General features: G+C 32.7%; 1 protein-coding gene across 1 annotated transcript in view; it reads right to left on the bottom strand.

The window, feature by feature from the left end:
* LOC141451668 (alpha-tocopherol transfer protein) overlaps window positions 1-20424 on the bottom strand; it is a 68261-nt gene that overhangs the window by 9833 nt on the left and 38004 nt on the right. The window contains exon 2 of the mRNA XM_074123167.1: window positions 15083-15196. The gene's annotated coding sequence lies outside the window, so the exon portion shown is untranslated. The remainder of the gene's footprint in view (window positions 1-15082; window positions 15197-20424) is intronic.

The raw sequence follows: 20424 nt of genomic DNA, 5'->3' as shown, positions 1-20424 counted from the left end.
AGTGGGTAAAATTGACTATTTCTATCCGGGTAACATAATACGATAGGAGCTCGGCTTGCAATCCTGTTCTGCTGGCCAGCACCGAATTGGAGAATATGACAGCCAATCAGAACGCAGTATTTTAGAATTGGGAGTATTGCATTATGGTTGGCTTTAAAACTTACATTTTTCAACCAGTCAGCAACCAATACGATGATTAGATGTCAGCAAGAAGGTTTTTTGATATACTAGGAGTAAACTGTTGTTAATTTGTTATATTATTGTACTAAAACTAAGGCTTTAGGCTATTTCCTTCATCTGAATGGGTATTAAATGTAACAAATAAGCTAGTTCATCAATTTAAGAATTGTATAAATGTTTTCATACTGTTATTTTAATATATACATACAATATAACTTTCTATTACTATTTTAAGTTGCAATTCTGTTCTAGACGTCGAAACAACGATTTTAATTTTCTTTTCTTGCCGTATATGTAAGGAAATCGATCAACTTAGCAACTAAGAAGAGCCTGCTAGTTGAGAGGTCATTAATACCTATTTATTCTAGCTGTAATAACTTATTGTCAAAGAACAATGTAATAAATACATGATTTAAACATAAGAATAGTATGTAAAATGTATTTTAAGCAATAATGTTGTACAATACAAGCTTAAAAGACAGTTTATTTGAGTACATGTAATGAAATGAACACTGTTAGCAACTAAGAATAGCCTGTGCGTTCTTGATACGTCATTAGCACTTACTTTTTCTAGCTGTAATTGATTAATATCAAAGAACAATGTAATAAATACATGAATGAAACATATGAATAGTATCTAAACTGTATTTTAAACAATAAAGTTGTACAATACAAGCTTAAAAGACTGTTAATTTGCATACCTATCCCTTTTAAGCATTTTTATTTTAATTACAAACTATATATTTTTTATAATTAAGTATTTTGAGGTAATATATGGTTAATTAGGCTTTAATTAACTAGAAAATAAAGGAAATAAAGGGAAAAACTCGAAAATCGATTTTTAAAAGTGCACAAAAAGTGGGTAAAATTGACTATTTCTATCCGGGTAACATAATACGATAGGAGCTCGGCTTGCAATCCTGTTCTGCTGGCCAGCACCGAATTGGAGAATATGACAGCCAATCAGAACGCAGTATTTTAGAATTGGGAGTATTGCATTACGGTTGGCTTTAAAACTTACATTTTTCAACCAGTCAGCAACCAATACGATGATTAGATGTCAGCAAGAAGGTTTTTTGATATACTAGGAGTAAACTGTTGTTAATTTGTTATATTATTGTACTAAAACTAAGGCTTTAGGCTATTTCCTTCATCTGAATGGGTATTAAATGTAACAAATAAGCTAGTTCATCAATTTAAGAATTGTATAAATGTTTTCATACTGTTATTTTAATATATACATACAATATAACTTTCTATTACTATTTTAAGTTGCAATTCTGTTCTAGACGTCGAAACAATGATTTTAATTTTCTTTTCTTGCCATATATGTAAGGAAATGGATCAACTTAGCAACTAAGAAGAGCCTGCTAGTTGAGAGGTCATTAATACCTATTTATTCTAGCTGTAATAACTTATTGTCAAAGAACAATGTAATAAATACATGATTTAAACATAAGAATAGTATGTAAAATGTATTTTAAGCAATAATGTTGTACAATACAAGCTTAAAAGACAGTTTATTTGAGTACATGTAATGAAATGAACACTGTTAGCAACTAAGAATAGCCTGTGCGTTCTTGATACGTCATTAGCACTTACTTTTTCTAGCTGTAATTGATTAATATCAAAGAACAATGTAATAAATACATGAATGAAACATATGAATAGTATCTAAACTGTATTTTAAACAATAAAGTTGTACAATACAAGCTTAAAAGACTGTTAATTTGCATACCTATCCCTTTTAAGCATTTTTATTTTAATTACACACTATATATTTTTTATAATTAAGTATTTTGAGGTAATATATGGTTAATTAAGCTTTAATTAACTAGAAAATAAAGGAAATAAAGGGAAAAACTCGAAAATCGATGTTTAAAAGTGCACAAAAAGTGGGTAAAATTGACTATTTCTATCCGGGTAACATAATACGATAGGAGCTCGGCTTGCAATCCTGTTCTGCTGGCCAGCACCGAATTGGAGAATATGACAGCCAATCAGAACGCAGTATTTTAGAATTGGGAGTATTGCATTACGGTTGGCTTTAAAACTTACATTTTTCAACCAGTCAGCAACCAATACGATGATTAGATGTCAGCAAGAAGGTTTTTTGATATACTAGGAGTAAACTGTTGTTAATTTGTTATATTATTGTACTAAAACTAAGGCTTTAGGCTATTTCCTTCATCTGAATGGGTATTAAATGTAACAAATAAGCTAGTTCATCAATTTAAGAATTGTATAAATGTTTTCAGACTGTTATTTTAATATATACATACAATATAACTTTCTATTACTATTTTAAGTTGCAATTCTGTTCTAGACGTCAAAACAACGATTTTAATTTTCTTTTCTTGCCGTATATGTAAGGAAATCGATCAACTTAGCAACTAAGAAGAGCCTGCTAGTTGAGAGGTCATTAATACCTATTTATTCTAGCTGTAATAACTTATTGTCAAAGAACAATGTAATAAATACATGATTTAAACATAAGAATAGTATGTAAAATGTATTTTAAGCAATAATGTTGTACAATACAAGCTTAAAAGACAGTTTATTTGAGTACATGTAATGAAATGAACACTGTTAGCAACTAAGAATAGCCTGTGCGTTCTTGATACGTCATTAGCACTTACTTTTTCTAGCTGTAATTGATTAATATCAAAGAACAATGTAATAAATACATGAATGAAACATATGAATAGTATCTAAACTGTATTTTAAACAATAAAGTTGTACAATACAAGCTTAAAAGACTGTTAATTTGCATACCTATCCCTTTTAAGCATTTTTATTTTAATTACACACTATATATTTTTTATAATTAAGTATTTTGAGGTAATATATGGTTAATTAAGCTTTAATTAACTAGAAAATAAAGGAAATAAAGGGAAAAACTCGAAAATCGATGTTTAAAAGTGCACAAAAAGTGGGTAAAATTGACTATTTCTATCCGGGTAACATAATACGATAGGAGCTCGGCTTGCAATCCTGTTCTGCTGGCCAGCACCGAATTGGAGAATATGACAGCCAATCAGAACGCAGTATTTTAGAATTGGGAGTATTGCATTACGGTTGGCTTTAAAACTTACATTTTTCAACCAGTCAGCAACCAATACGATGATTAGATGTCAGCAAGAAGGTTTTTTGATATACTAGGAGTAAACTGTTGTTTATTTGTTATATTATTGTACTAAAACTAAAGCTTTAGGCTATTTCCTTCATCTGAATGGGTATTAAATGTAACAAATAAGCTAGTTCATCAATTTAAGAATTGTATAAATGTTTTCGTACTGTTATTTTAATATATACATACAATATAACTTTCTATTACTATTTTAAGTTGCAATTCTGTTCTAGACGTCGAAACAATGATTTTAATTTTCTTTTCTTGCCATATATGTAAGGAAATGGATCAACTTAGCAACTAAGAAGAGCCTGCTAGTTGAGAGGTCATTAATACCTATTTATTCTAGCTGTAATAACTTATTGTCAAAGAACCATGTAATAAATACATGATTTAAACATAAGAATAGTATGTAAAATGTATTTTAAGCAATAATGTTGTACAATACAAGCTTAAAAGACAGTTTATTTGAGTACATGTAATGAAATGAACACTGTTAGCAACTAAGAATAGCCTGTGCGTTCTTGATACGTCATTAGCACTTACTTTTTCTAGCTGTAATTGATTAATATCAAAGAACAATGTAATAAATACATGAATGAAACATATGAATAGTATCTAAACTGTATTTTAAACAATAAAGTTGTACAATACAAGCTTAAAAGACTGTTAATTTGCATACCTATCCCTTTTAAGCATTTTTATTTTAATTACAAACTATATATTTTTTATAATTAAGTATTTTGAGGTAATATATGGTTAATTAGGCTTTAATTAACTAGAAAATAAAGGAAATAAAGGGAAAAACTCGAAAATCGATTTTTAAAAGTGAACAAAAAGTGGGTAAAATTGACTATTTCTATCCGGGTAACATAATACGATAGGAGCTCGGCTTGCAATCCTGTTCTGCTGGCCAGCACCGAATTGGAGAATATGACAGCCAATCAGAACGCAGTATTTTAGAATTGGGAGTATTGCATTACGGTTGGCTTTAAAACTTACATTTTTCAACCAGTCAGCAACCAATACGATGATTAGATGTCAGCAAGAAGGTTTTTTGATATACTAGGAGTAAACTGTTGTTAATTTGTTATATTATTGTACTAAAACTAAGGCTTTAGGCTATTTCCTTCATCTGAATGGGTATTAAATGTAACAAATAAGCTAGTTCATCAATTTAAGAATTGTATAAATGTTTTCAGACTGTTATTTTAATATATACATACAATATAACTTTCTATTACTATTTTAAGTTGCAATTCTGTTCTAGACGTCAAAACAACGATTTTAATTTTCTTTTCTTGCCGTATATGTAAGGAAATCGATCAACTTAGCAACTAAGAAGAGCCTGCTAGTTGAGAGGTCATTAATACCTATTTATTCTAGCTGTAATAACTTATTGTCAAAGAACAATGTAATAAATACATGATTTAAACATAAGAATAGTATGTAAAATGTATTTTAAGCAATAATGTTGTACAATACAAGCTTAAAAGACAGTTTATTTGAGTACATGTAATGAAATGAACACTGTTAGCAACTAAGAATAGCCTGTGCGTTCTTGATATGTCATTAGCACTTACTTTTTCTAGCTGTAATTGATTAATATCAAAGAACAATGTAATAAATACATGAATGAAACATATGAATAGTATCTAAACTGTATTTTAAACAATAAAGTTGTACAATACAAGCTTAAAAGACTGTTAATTTGCATACCTATCCCTTTTAAGCATTTTTATTTTAATTACACACTATATATTTTTTATAATTAAGTATTTTGAGGTAATATATGGTTAATTAAGCTTTAATTAACTAGAAAATAAAGGAAATAAAGGGAAAAACTCGAAAATCGATGTTTAAAAGTGCACAAAAAGTGGGTAAAATTGACTATTTCTATCCGGGTAACATAATACGATAGGAGCTCGGCTTGCAATCCTGTTCTGCTGGCCAGCACCGAATTGGAGAATATGACAGCCAATCAGAACGCAGTATTTTAGAATTGGGAGTATTGGTTGGCTTTAAAACTTACATTTTTCAACCAGTCAGCAAACCAATACGATGATTAGGTGTCAGCAAGAATGAGTTTTGATATACTAGGAGTAAACTGTTGTTTATTTGTTATATTATTTGGTACGTTTTAAGCATGGGGAAAGTTTTTTAAAATTGTTAGTAACTTTAATTAAGCTAGTTTAAAAGAATATAATCTGAAATATTTGTTAATATTTTTGGGTTAAATTATACTTATGAACACTATGGTTAACCTATATGAATGTTTATTAAAAAAATCCTTATTGTATAAAGAATATTTATAATAAAAAGTGAGAGATAAGCTGCTAAATAAACAGATAATGCTCTCTAATATGTAGGGCTTTTATAGCACCAACAGCCTTGTAATATAGGGATGCTGTAATAATTTGAAAACTTTTATTCTCTCAGTCTTCTTCTTTTTTTCTTTTTTTTCTAGCTCATAAAATAAATTGATGTTATAATTCACCGGAAAACATTTTTACGGACTATGTACAGATGGCAGCACTACCTTACTTCCGCTTCTCTGACCATTTTCCACTCACTGTGGGTGGGGGGATTCTTCTGTTCAGAGTCTTTTAGCGCAGGTAGCATATGTGGGAAAACTCATTATGAAGATTTTTTGAAAAAAAAAAACTGGACCGAAGGAAAACCTAAATGCTTTCGTTATGGAAATGCCATAGTGAAAATTAGTTTTTAACTAGGAAAACTCTCCCGTAAAAGGAAAGAGCGTTTTGAACGCTCACATTCTCATGTTTTTCTTTTTTTGGAAAATATAATTTAACTAAGTGTTTAATCAACCTGTAGTCGTTACTAAAACGACGTGGAAATACGTCCTATAAGGTAGCTAGTTCTTTAATTTTTATTTTTTGGCAAACGATATGTTTGCTGCTGTTTAAATAGGATACCGAAATTGAATCTAGAAGTACTTCAGCAGTGCAGAAATTATTCAGAAAGAAACTTAATGATTAGATCAAGAAAGAAGCCTCAGAAGATGGATCAATACCTTTCTGCAGGTGCAATTTACGAAATCAATAAATTTATGAAGGAAGTACTGTCTCATTGATCAATTTGATGTGTCTGTAGTCAGATTTCAGACTGAATTTTTTAAGTAGCTTAGAATGAATGAGAATTTCAACCAATTTGATAAATAATAGCTAAAATTTACATCAATGTAAAGCTGGTTTTTCTTTCTAACACAACCGATTAACTTAAGGAATTGGCTAATTGGTCTTAAGTTACAAAAAGATCATGTTTTGGTTTTCTAGTTTTATGAACGAGTAAAGTAGCTATTGCATTCTTCCCAGTACTTAAAGCAAGTATACCCAGAAGGTTAATGAACAGTTTTATAAGTTTGTCAAGTAAGAAATTCTATTATCTCAGTCAAATATTTGGGTATTCAATTTGAATTCAAGTCGTCTCCTCAGATTTTTGATTTCTTATTGGATGTACCAAACTCGAAATAAGATGTACACTTTGTTCTTGTTCAGATTTAAGTTACTCATCTGGATTGTGTTTGCGAAGAACGTTAAGAATTTGTTGTTCCAGCAGGAAGTTGTCTACATTTTGAAAATTGTGTACTTCAACAAAAATTTTGTTTTTAAAATTTACAAAGATTACTGAGTGAATAAACAAAAATTAACATAATATAAATGAAGAATATACGAGTAAGTAATATTGCTAACTGAGAATATGTCTGTAGGTATAGTACGAGTAACAATGTGGAACTGGAATTATTATCACTATGTATTGTATAAAATATATACATTATATATATATGTATGTATTGTGAGTGTGTGTGTATTACGTAATATGGAGGACGGAATGGGGGATGATGATGAGAAAGCAGCAGGTGATGCTGTGCTCCAGTTGTATTAGTTTGAAGCACACATTATCATCTCATTGAAATGTATGAATGTGCTGCATCTGATCAGATGATTGTCCTCATGGTGCTCACCTATCTTTGTCCTTATAACATCTATCTAATAATGTATTAAATAATTGAATTATATGTAATAATAATAAGAATTATTGTTATTATTATTATTATTGGGATATTACAAAAAGTCTTTTGTATGTTTGTATGTTTTCGTTTTTATGGGTATATTCAACAATATCGTTGATTTTATCCGACATGTTTATTGTATACCTGAATGATTTGAGACATTCATCCATCTTCAGTGATTGATTAATAAGTTTGGTGTAGAAATTCAATAAAATATCATTGATGGATATCCACGGTTTCTAGAAATTGTATTTTAAAAAAGATCCAGACTTTGAATTTCACAATTCATAAAAAAATTCCAATCTTATCGAATCAAGAAGACTTCATCAGTTTACGGATTCTCCATTTTCTGTCACTAACACTACCCCCATATCGGTCATTAGAACTCTATAGTAATTGAAGAAATCCAAAATCTAACTAAATATAGCACAAATTCTTCTACACTCTTCCCTTTTTGTACAAATCGACTCGTCCCAAATCTTGCTTCCACAAAGATACCAGATCGCGTGATTCCTCGTGAATCATCTCCGACTTTTAACGGAGTAAACTCTAGCGAAATTGTTGGCAAATAGGGCAGCTTCTCTGCTACAGCTGATTTAGTCAAGAAGACTTCTTGAATCAGATTTACTGATTACATTATTTCTTTAGATTGTGAAAGATAAATGAATCAACCAATCAATAAAAATTATAGACAATTGAAGAGCTTGGTGCAAAAAGGAGTTAGTTATCTACATTTTTTTCAGAAAATGTGTTTAGTGGCGCCCCCTATTGTATGTTCAATTCTATGCAGACTCGTTTATTATTACTTATTCTCAAACCTAGGTTAGATTTGGAGCAAAAATGAGTTTTCTACTGCAGATAAAATCTTTTGTTCCAAACAGAAAAGATGACGTAATCAATTTTTTTTATTAGATTTATTTAATGTTTATATTAGGTAGATATTATTATTTTTCTTTTTGACAGGCATAATAATATATCTAACATTCGCTTCGACAAGACACAAAATGCCACTTAAAAGCTCAAAAACAAGAAATCTGTTGACTAAAGTACTTAATATGTACTCAAGTTTTACTGGAAATCATGATTTTGGTGCAAAATAACTTTTGCTTATAGCAAGCTTAAAAAATGCCCTAGAAAGTTCAAATTGAGCCCCAAATGACCTCATCACAATATATTAACTAATCCTTACAGCAGACACAACATAAGGAATACATCTTAAAGCATATTTAGTTTTTTGTCCCTACTAAAAATTTAAAAAAACTATAGATAACTCCTTTTTGCACTAAGCTCTTCAATTCTATTCGACGTCTTTGCTTACCTAAACAGGACATCTGGCCTTATCCGTTTTGGTTAACAAATCTGATCTACTCCTTAGTCATAATATTGGCCACAAATGCCCCTTACTTCCAAAAATAAACTTTGCACCCTATACCCAGATTAAAAGCTGGAAATTATTATGGCAATCCCAATAAAACCTGAAGGGTGAGCGAACTCTACTAACCCGAAAGTGGGATGAAGCCGCTTATTGAATTATTACCCCCACTGCTAATGAGGATCCCATAATATTCATCATCTGAATATTTTAATATGGAGCCGGCAGATCATTTATTGGAATAAAATTTATTGAGCTGTCATTTTTTTTTAAAAAAAAGCAGACAACAAAAAAAGGAACGAAATTAATATCATCCTGTTGTTATGATGCTGTTATAATGATGTAAACAGTGGCTGGCTATCGGGCATTGCTATCTAGCACCATCAATTTGGATTCATTGCCAATTGCATAGCAGTTAATAAAATTGTTTTCCCCAATTTAGAAAACCCTATTATCACTTTATTTATCCAATTAAAGCAGAAATGGGTTAAGAGCGGGCCAATAAGCAGCCTTATTTGGCCAGCCAATTAAATTGCATCTCTCAGTTTTAAATCCAAAAATAGAAGGGAAGGAATTAGCTATGTGGTTGAGCTTACTGGTTTCCTAAGCAGAGATCCCCGGCTTTGAATACAGCTGCTGGCCCTTTAGATTTTCCTTTTTCCAGTAGCTTCTTACAGCTTACTGTTTGAAGATGGTCAGAGTTGACTGTAACGAGAGAACATTGTCAGGAGGCTGACAGTGAATCGAAATAAAAGTTCCGGGCGCCCATAACCTCAGATCTTGAGGCCCTTAAAAACAAAAACTATAGAAAAATTGAGGAGCAGGATTCATTTACCTTCGATATCATGATTGAAATAAACACAATGTTTTCCGTTTTGGGCCATTCTTCGAGAGCATCGTCTTTGAGACCAAGAACGATCTTGGTTAAGATACAGGTCTTCCATTAAAACCCACTTCACAACGACTTACGACTGGTGAACATCAAAACTCATCTCTCTCTCACAAGAAATTTTGATAGAACCGAATTAGTGATCAACATTTAATGTATTTTTGGAAACTAAAATTCATTAGATATCCGTATCAGATTACTGTTAGATCCGAGGAGATTTGAAACGTACCGGATGTAAATATTTCGGACATTTTTCCATCTGTAGAGGCAGATTAATCAGATTGGTGTAGAGATTTCGACTTTACTAATGTAACCTTCCACGCACTAACTTGCTAACTTGATATCTCTGCCCATTAAATCTCTACATCAAACTGATTAAGCTCTGACGCTGGATGGAAGTGCAAAGCTGGTCAGGGATTAAACAAACATAAGTGCTGCGGCGGTTAATATAAATATATAAAAATATATATATATATAAATTGGTTTCATGAAGCTATATTAGGCTTTGATATTTTGGCTTCATGAGGAGACAAAAACTCCTAGCTATTTGTTTGGATTAAATAAATAAAATACATTTTTAGAAGACCTCAAACGTAGATTAATGTATTCCCTGCACTTTCAGATAGTGTAAAACCCTAAAAAAAGTTGGACTCTGTGGTGTTCTTCTCTATTGAGCAAGTAGAGAACGTTCTAAAATTGAATGAAATCAGGAGAATGTTCAGCTGTGAAGTAGAAAAAAATAATAATAAAAATAAAATATCTTTAATTTATAGTGCAGCGGATTATAAAGGTCGAATTAAGTTATCATCATATCACTAAGAATGTATATATATATGTATGTATAGCACTTTAAAAGGTCGTGTAGCTGAATATATTGTGCACATTATTTCAAGTAATAATAGGGCCCAAGTTGTAACGTTGGGCTGGAGGACACAGAGGAGATATTTTAGCACAACTGTAGCTAGCGCCTCATCCACCTTCCTTCTCGTGTTCATACTGAATTTATGATAATTTTATTATGGTAATGTATCATAAAAATACATGTTTAAGAAAAACATATAATTATTGGAGTTTTTTTTTTTCATTGTTAGCAACACGGCTGGTTTTCCTAACTAGAAAAACTGGAGAATGGATGCTTTTTTTGGCTAAGAGAAAATAACATTTTTTTTTCTTAACCATCTCATTTAATGAATTTACTACAAAAATTAATTAAATTTTTAAATTAACTGTTTTATTATGACCAAATTCTTTAATAAAATCAAAATTGGGCATATCATAATTAAAATAAAACATATTCTGCAATCATTTATAAATCGTAGTTGATGATGAACCGTAATATAAATCTTCAAAATAATTTAATTTTGTTTTTGCATAATTTCATTCTTTATTAAATACCTATGGGCGAAAAAATAGTGAAAAAATTCTAAAGTATATTATTATAAAGAAAAAATAGGCTAAAAAGTCGTAATGGTGGAACGTAGAAGTGGTAAGTGGGCGTGTTATCGATTGCGGTTTATCCCCACCTACCTACGGTTTTATTGGCCAGTGTACACGCCCACCAGGCCCTTGTTCGATCCGCCATTAGGATTTTTAATGCTTTTTTTCTCTAATAAAACAATAGTTTAGATTTTTTTTACTATTTTTTCCTCCGTAGGTATTACATAAAGAATCAACTTATGCAATTAAAACGTTTACTTCAAAAATTAATTAAAATTTCAAATTAACGGTTTTATTCTGTCAAAATTCTTTTATCAAATCAAAATTAGACACATCATAATTGAAATAAAACTATTCTGCAATCATTCATAAAACCGTAGTTGATAGTGAACCGTAATATAAATGTTCACAATAATTTATTTTTGTTTTTGCTTAATTTCATTCTTTATTGAATACCTATGGAGGAAAAAATAGTGAAAAAATTCTAGAGTACATTATTGCAAAGAATAAATACCCTAAAAAGTCGTAATGGTGGAACGTACAAGTGGTATGTGGGCGTGTTATCGATTGCGGTTTATCCCCACCTACCTACGGTTCTATTGGCCCAGTATACACGCCCACAAGGCCCTTGTTCGATCCGCCATTAGGATTTTTAATGCTTTTTTTCTATATTAAAACAATAGTTTAGATTTTTTTCACTATTTTTTCCTCCGTAGGTATTTCATAAAGAATCAATTTATGCAATAAAAATTTTCACCTCAAAAATTAATTAAATATTTAAATTAACTGTTTTATTCTGACTAAAATCTTCAATCAAATGAAAATTAGGCACATCAAAATTGAAATAAAACATACACTGCAATCATTCATAAATCGTAGTTGATGGTGAACCGTAATATAAATGTTCACAATAATTTATTTTTGTTTTTGCTTAATTTCATTCTTTATTAAATACCTATGTAGGAAAAAATAGTGAAAAAATTCTAGAGTGCATTATTGCAAAGAATAAATACCCTAAAAAGTCTGAATGGTGGAATGTGAAAATGGTATGTGGGCGTTTAATTGAATGCGGTTTATCCCCACCTACCTACTGTTGGGTTCTCCATCACTAAAAGCCAACTGCTGATGAGTGTGCGGCAACTTATTAAAAAACTAGATAGACCGAATCCTTTCAATAGTAACCTACCAGGTAAATCTTGGTACAAAGGATTCTGGAACCGTTATCCTATCATCTTTGCGACAAGGCTAAGCGAAAAGCTCACTGTTTCTCGAAGCCAAAGTAACCAATACTAGTTAGAACGCTTGGTATAATGAAGTCTCTCGGATACTAGAATGAAGAAGGAATTGCAGATGTCCTAGAAGGTTTGGAGCGTAATTAAAACTCTCCGGTAGGACAGTTGAATTAAGGTTGATCGTTGAAAGCTGCATGAAAAAGAGTAATGTTTAAAAATATTACATTATTTAGGAATGGCAATTTAAAAACTGATTGTAATTAATTGTGATTAAGACTAAGTTTTGTTATAAATCCAAGTGGAAAAATGATTTAGGTATTTTGAATACATACCTAATGCCGTTTCATGAATATACGAGTACTCGTACTTTTTTGTCAATCATTTGTCCCACGCAATGTCAAACACAGGGAAACCCCGAAAATTTGATGTCAATCACCGGGTTATTGACACTTACAAAAAAAAAAACATTTTTGGTTGACATAAGGATCGAATTTACTGCTATTTAAATATTAAGAATACACAATACATTCTAAAGGAGCGGTACAATTGTACAACCTACATCCGGGGGCAAATATAACTGAAGATATTCTAAAGGAAACTTGAACTTTTTCTTAAGCTGTCAATTACCGGCCCCTTCACCGTAATAATGTTTTCCTTTGTTTCCTCGCTGACTCGCTAAGCACCATTGCTTAAAAAGGGCCGTTGGTCAAGCATTCTCACAAATATATAGGCTCTAGCCTGAACGAGCTCTGTGTAATAAACATGGTTTTAAAGACTATTTCCCTTGTATAGCAAGCAGTTAAAGGGCTGAGCACAATACTCAGTGGTGGTGCCCCTATTCTTGTTACCGACACCCTTAACTATAAAACTTGCCAACCCTCGCAGGAGTGTTCTCCTCTCTGTGCGAAGTGAGAATGGACATTATCCTGGGCTACTACAACACCAAATGGGCTGCGACTTTTCCACATCCCGTATTCTTTTCTCTTTCCACTCATTTCTCCCTTTCTTTACATTTTACTGCAGCAATAAATGTACAGAATCTCCATGTTAAACTCAAAATCTCATCGCAATTACTTTTTTGAAACTAAGTTAATAAAATTATATATCATAATAAGCAAAACTTATGCTAACGTTTATGGGAGTTAAGTTCACCGAGTGTAAGATAATGCTTTGGTATTAAAAAAAACAAAAAACCTGTAAAATTTAAGGAACTTAATTTAAGGTACACGCATCTATTTTTAATTGCAGTTAAGTAAGAAAGACGTGTATCAAACCAGGTTTTTTTCAAGTCCACAGCTAACAATCAGGAGTCATGAATTGGATAAGCAAACATCTCTAAAATTCTATATAAAATAACTCATTAAATAAAACCCTAGGCTAGACCAACACATAGAATAGACTTTACCAACAAAGGTTGCGGTCCTAGCATTACAACTAACGAACTAGTTTGATTTATATCGTGAAAAAAATCTTAAGACACATGATATAACACATCTAGGACCCGCAGTAGGCGAGCTATTTGAGGCGAGACCCGTAAAGCTAATATGTATTGTAGTTATTAGGTTTGAGTCCCTGTCTAGGCCTACATATACAGGTAGTCCTCGGGTTACGACGGTCTCGAGTTACGACGTTTCGTGGTTACGACTCCCATTTACAGGACAGTACTATGAAAAGCCCGCGAACTACTATACGTGTTTTGGTGTGCAGTACTGTACAGCAGTATGAAAAGTCCGCGAACTACTGTACGTGTTTTGGTGTGCAGTACTGTACAGTACTATGAAAAGCCCGCGAACTACTGTACGTGTTTTGGTGTGCAGCGGCTCGGGACCGAGGAAGACGGCGTCATCAGCATCCCAGTACGCCATTAACATCGTTGTCACGATCACTTTTTGCCCTTCATCATGGCTCCCAAACGTAAGGCAGACTCTTCTGATGGCAGTGCATCGAAGAAAAGGAAGGCCATCAGAAATTAGATATCGTAAAGTACACTACTGTTTTTTATTACTGTTTCATTTCATTATTAAACATACTGTACAGCATTTTATATGTGTTTTTTGATAATTATGTTGGGTACTGTGTTAGGATAAGCTAAGTGCTTACAGTACTGTACTGTTATCATGGTAATGCAGTACTGTACTGTACTGTATATGGTACAGTTTACGTATGTTCCGACTTACGTCGAAAAAACGGTTTACGACGCCGCGTAGGAACGGATCAACGTCGTAAGTCGAGGACTACCGTACATACGTACACATGTAATCAATTATATAATTAATATCAATCAATTATATAGATATGTATATAGACTGATTTCTGTTATTACGTATCAAAGTAGGAGGTATTTTAATTCTGCTGTTAACTAAAAGATAAAAGATGAAATTTACCAACAGCAAAATAAGATAATTGAAAACATGTCACTGTTGTAAAGTTGAATTGTTTCAAAAATGAATTTATTAAATCAAAAAAATGCCGCAGTAATCTAAATATATATTGATATTACTAGGAACTAAAAATGGAAAGGAAATAGAAACGTCTACAAAACGGACTGAAATTTCAGCTGTTGGTAAAACCCACTTCCTTAGTTTTAAGACCAGGTTTTTTTACTTTCAGACTACGGCCATGCGAAAGGAGTGTAATAAAGTTGTAGGGTTTAAACTGTACGTTCTGGGAATTGTTGGCATGTTTCCCTTTTCCTTTGGTGAAAGAAGGAATCATTTTAGAAAACCCATTTAAACATAAGTGTTTTTCTCAAATGGTTATTCTTACTCACACATACAAAAGAAGGTTCTAAAATCTAAACAGAACTTACGATTTTATGAGGTGTAGATCTATGAGTACTTCAGTGTTGATGATAAGTTTCCAATCTTCAAAATAGAGATTCCACCAAGAAAAAAAAAAAAAAAAATTCAGGATTTGAGGTTCCCTGAAATCAAAAGTAAGTATTTAGCTATTTATTTAAAATATTGAAAATTTTCCAAAAATAGAAAATTACAAGAAGCTGTAAGAATGAAAAAAATCAAGAAAATGATAATGTTGTTCACTTATATTTCTAGCCACTTTTTACAGAGCTACATTTACCGCTAGTATTGTTCAGGAGCATGAAGTCTACAATTTCTTTTTTAATTCGGTTAATTACTGTTTTAAAGAAAGACCGGAAATAAACTAACTGAAACCAACGCCTACTAATTAATGTGTTTTTTAACCAGAAAAAATAAAGTTTAAGTGGGAGAAATAAAATTATAAGGAAATTTTTAAGTATGTCAAAGTAATAAATGCATATCATTACGTCATTGACACCTGTTGATTTCACTGAGCCATAATATTTTTTTATTTTTATTAAATATGGCGTAAAATAATTTTTTATTTCATAAATAGCCTTTGAACAAGAATGAAACTACTTACTCGAATAAGCCCATCGGACAAATACTCCTAGCTGCAATGCTACTTAGTCGGGGATTCGTAACTGTCCCATAGACGGGATTGACGTAATTACACATCTCTTCATCTAATTGAGATGTGGCCAAAGATCTGTAGAACATCTTTTTTAGGGAATGTCAATCCTGAATCGGTGACTTCTCCATTCTACCGCCGTGATGGTTGCCTAGAGAGCCTGGGTGGTAGTAACTAGGGTTGGAATTGCTTGGAATTTGGTATCAATATATCTGCAGAAGATCCCAGAAAAGATTATACCTGACTACGAGCTCTCCACTTTTAGGAGAATTTCCTCGGCAAGCCTATTTTGACTGGGTGCCAGTCTTGAAACCGAGGAGGGGGGAATGTAGATGGAAATGGTTTCGCTTTGAGAGCCCAGGTAGTTACTAGATTTGAGAGGAAAATAATCTTCCCTGGAATTCACTTGGGATGATTTAGAGAAGGCAATGAGGGAAAGAGAATTGAAACTAGAATATCTACCTAACTGCTGGCTCTCATTTCTCCTCTTCGAATGTCCCTGAATGAGTTGTTCCGGCAATCCAGGATAGCCCGATAAAAGCATATTAGTGAAGAACAATTAAACGGTGCTCAATATCGACTATTTGTGGATTTTCATTTCTTTCTTTTTTTGAAAACAGATTTCCCGGTAAACGCCGAAGAGATTCATTACTAACTTGGCTCCAATATATATCCACCTTTTAATGGCGGTTGTTGCCAAATGATTGATACTTTCTGGAATAACAGAAATTAAACAATTAATTTCAAGTCGTTGTTGTTGGCTTGTTTCCATTTTCTGACAAGGGATGAACAGTTTATATCCCAGTTGGATTTCTCTCCCTTAAGCTCCCACAACTTTAGCGAAACCGGGGGAGTTTCTCCACTGGTAACTCAACAGTACATCATTTATTACGTGGCCACCAAGTGGTCGGTGGATAGAAACTTTCTTCCATTACTAATTCCAACTGACATAATTATTGATTTTAATCTACAACCTAGTTCATTAATAGTTACATCTATCTGTTCTGTTCTTGAATAATAATTATTTTATTCTTCTAGAATGTATGTTATTCTAAAAGTTCAACTATAAATGAACACTCAATATTCCAAAGCAAATTTACGAATATAACATTTATTTAACAAAGGCACCTAAATGCAAGCTTTACCAATCGAATACCTAGTCGCTATTACGATAATCGAGCGGTAGTGGCGAGGCCCTGATAATCGAGCCCTCAAAGCCAAGATACATTGTGGTCAGTACCCCGGTCTAGGCCTTGAATTTTCATAATTACGGTAATATGAGAAACTTATAGTTAAATAAGTTTGTTAATCGCTTCCATCTGTGCCCCCTAATTAGGTAGTTGGACCTAAAAATCAACTTAGTTTACGTTTTGAAGCTTCGTGGGAAATAAAAGTATTTGACGCTAAAGAAAATGTTGTGTTTAAGGAACAAAAAAGGATAAAGGAATGATTTTTTTAATTCACACACTTTTGTAAAATTGATTGGGCTTTAATGATTACTGGAGTTAAGCGTTAAAAAGAGCTACTTGTGGTCAAAGCGTAAACGAGATGGACGGGAGATAGTAAACTGGAGGGTGTGTTATCTATTACAAGAACTAGGAGAGCTATGGTGGAGAGGAGAGTGTACGCAAATAGCAGACTCCCACAAAGCAAAAGCAAACCATCCACAAGAGCATTGTGAATCTAATCAATTTAATTCTACAATTTGAATGTAAATTAAAAAGGGTAGACTGGGAAGAACAGTTGCTCCTTTATAGGAATTCTGTGGTAGTCTAAAAGGAGACGAGGGTTTTGGAAAGTTGCTAGATCGCCGTCGATTTCTAGGAGGCTCTAGATCCTGCGGGGGTGGCGGGAACCATCCAAATGTAGGCTAATGGGGTTTCATTAAGTGGACTTAGCGCTTTTTTTTTTATTTTTTATTTGGATTTAGTGGGATGAGAAAGGAGGTTAGTTTTATTTCTTCCCTATTCATTGCAGAAACTCTTGCAGAAGCTTGGAATTAGCCGCTAACGCTAAAGGGCTGATGAAAATATTGGTTTATTGATTTTTTGTTTTGATAGCTAAGAGGAAGCCCTATAAAGATTATGACCGGAAACACATGTTTTGAGATTTACAGAAAATTAATGAATACATATTTTCAGAAATAGTTAAACAATGGGCCCATTATTAACAAACTTGATTAAGCTTTCAACTACTCTGTAACGCTATTATATTCGTTTAATTAGTAAAACTAGAACTCCTGTTTTATGAAATGCCTTAGCTAGAGGTTTTGGTCTAATAAGTATAATAGCCAAATCATAACTTCCGGATTAACAATAAGAATGAAGTCTACCAAGTTTTACCTACAGTTGAAGTGATATTAAACCAGCAACTACAAACGTAAATGCAGAAAAATAGTGAAAAACTAACGACCTCTCTACCATAACAGTCAAAGCAAAACCTGGTCAAGTAAACTACTTAGTGCTGGCGAAAAATTGGTTAAAACAGAAGTAATCAAAAGTTGAATTCAACTTTATTACCTTACAATGTCAATCTTTTGTTGGAAAGCTTAGATATTAGTTATCAGGATTGGTGAGAATGCTCTCAGCAGGATGCGTGCCCTATAATCGTGAGTGGCCATCTTTAAAATGTCTGAGGTAGGACGTTGCGGACATCAGGGTGTTGTTATCTCTGACTAGAGGACTTAGGTTTATCGTTTCATAACATGGAGATTGCATTAATTGAAAGAATTTCAGTTCTAATTGGCCGCAGTGGTTAACGCTGCTAATGATCAAGATAGAAAGACATAAAGTTTTGAGATTAATGACTTATTTATTTGTTAAATCAAAAATCTTTATCATAAATTCAATAAAAATTTAGACAAACCCAGATAATCGAAAGCATTGAAACACAATGCTTGTGTCTAAAATCGAGTAGTGGTACTAGAGCGAAGCTTATAACGTAAAGTTGCATTGTTTCAGTGACAGTATCACTAAAGATGGTGGAGATATAGTTTGACATTTCTGTTAAAACAACTTCATCTTGCCTAATACCCTTATACACACAGTCTAGTGTATTTACTCCTGTGTTACCTAGGCAACTAGAAAAGTGGCTAACATTGTACACTCAGATCAGTTGGCTGTTAAAAACCCCACCCTGATAAGGGGGATGTATGTTGTCGTAGAACAACAAGGAATTCAACAACTTCGACACATCAATGTACACTCCTCTAGTAAGTACTGACAGCACCACTTTTACTAACACACCTGTCTGCCAGTACTACAATGATGCTCTTCAGTAAATAGTACTTTTATTGCCAGCCACTTGAGAATGTTCTGGCTGTATTCTTAGAACGTCGTTCACTGTAAACTTTACTGTGTTCAGTATGTTTGTTGTTACTTGAAAAACGTCGGTTCAACTTAAGTTTTTACAGAATAACAGTTATATTCACAATCACTGTTACTACTAATTTTTCGTCATCTCAAAATGCGGATTAACATTCACCAAATTAAACTTCCAATTCCCCTTTCTTCAACTTATTCTTAGTAATCTATTTTTCTTGTATTTCTTATCTTTATTTTTTTTCCCATTATAGCAAGCACCTAACTCTGACCGGTATCAGGTATTCAAACATCGTCAGAAGTAGATTAACCAGTTCAAGTTCCATTATGATTCTGTCTCGCACTACACTAGCGGTGTAAACATAAGTTAAATTGAAAATCTCTTCATCAAACTGATTAGTAAAGTAAAGAAATGCCTATTTTTTCAGGCGGGTCTTTACGTCCAACTACTAGATTATGTGTCATAGACGGAGGTGACTAGCAAACGTACTTTACTGTAAAATTCCTTTTATTAACCATTAAATAAAATCCAAAGCCTGTAGATCGGGAATCGAACCCTGTACCACAGGTCTCGCCTCTAACCGCTCCGCTACCGTGGCGCCTCAATCTGATTAACTTACCACTAAAGATGGATGAAAGATTGTAACTGATCAGGAATAAACAAGCGTAATACGACGGATAAAATCAACGAATCTGTGGTTTATCTCATCTCAGAACAGTTCCCCTCTTACTTATATTCTTAGTTTGATTTCATCTTTTCTTATTCTTTCTATTCTGCCCTTCCTACCCAGCATTCCTTCCTCTATCCTTCTTCACCACTTCTTTCTTGATTCCCCAGCTATTTTCCGGAATAGAACCCAAGATGGAAGAACAAATTTTATTGACGCCCTATGCGTATGCCATCAATTTGGCCTTAAGTCTTTTTTTATAGCCAAGATTTAGAGAGTTACTAGTAATAATAATTTTGGAGAAGGCCTTACATAAATGGGGCTAACTCCTCTCCCATTCGACGTACAGCGTCGCGGACCCCACAAAAGGCACATCTACATAAAATTCCGAATCGAATGATACCTCATTCATGAAAATCGTTTCGTGCGTTTAGGTGCTACGTCGTTTACAAAAAAAGTACCAACAACAAGAAGAAGAACAAGAACAATACCAATTTTTGAAGAAGCCGTTTTTGCTCATTTTCAGCAACTTTTTTTCTTAAAATCTATCAAATCTGGGTTGTTGGAAGATAATTACAGTTATAAAGGAGGATTTCCCCTAGATTATTTGGGAAAATTTGGGAATTTTATCTTTTATAGAAAAAGAGAAAAAAAAAAATTATCAAAACGCTTTTTATCGTGCAGTTTTTGACGATCAACCCTTATACAACTGT

This window comes from Rhodnius prolixus, unplaced genomic scaffold (genome assembly GCF_049639745.1).
Source record: "Rhodnius prolixus isolate KJV_2025 unplaced genomic scaffold, Rpr scaffold_14, whole genome shotgun sequence".
Lineage (NCBI taxonomy): Eukaryota > Metazoa > Arthropoda > Insecta > Hemiptera > Reduviidae > Rhodnius > Rhodnius prolixus.
Note: the sequence above shows the minus strand (reverse complement) of the source record. Positions and strands in the feature narration are given on the sequence as shown.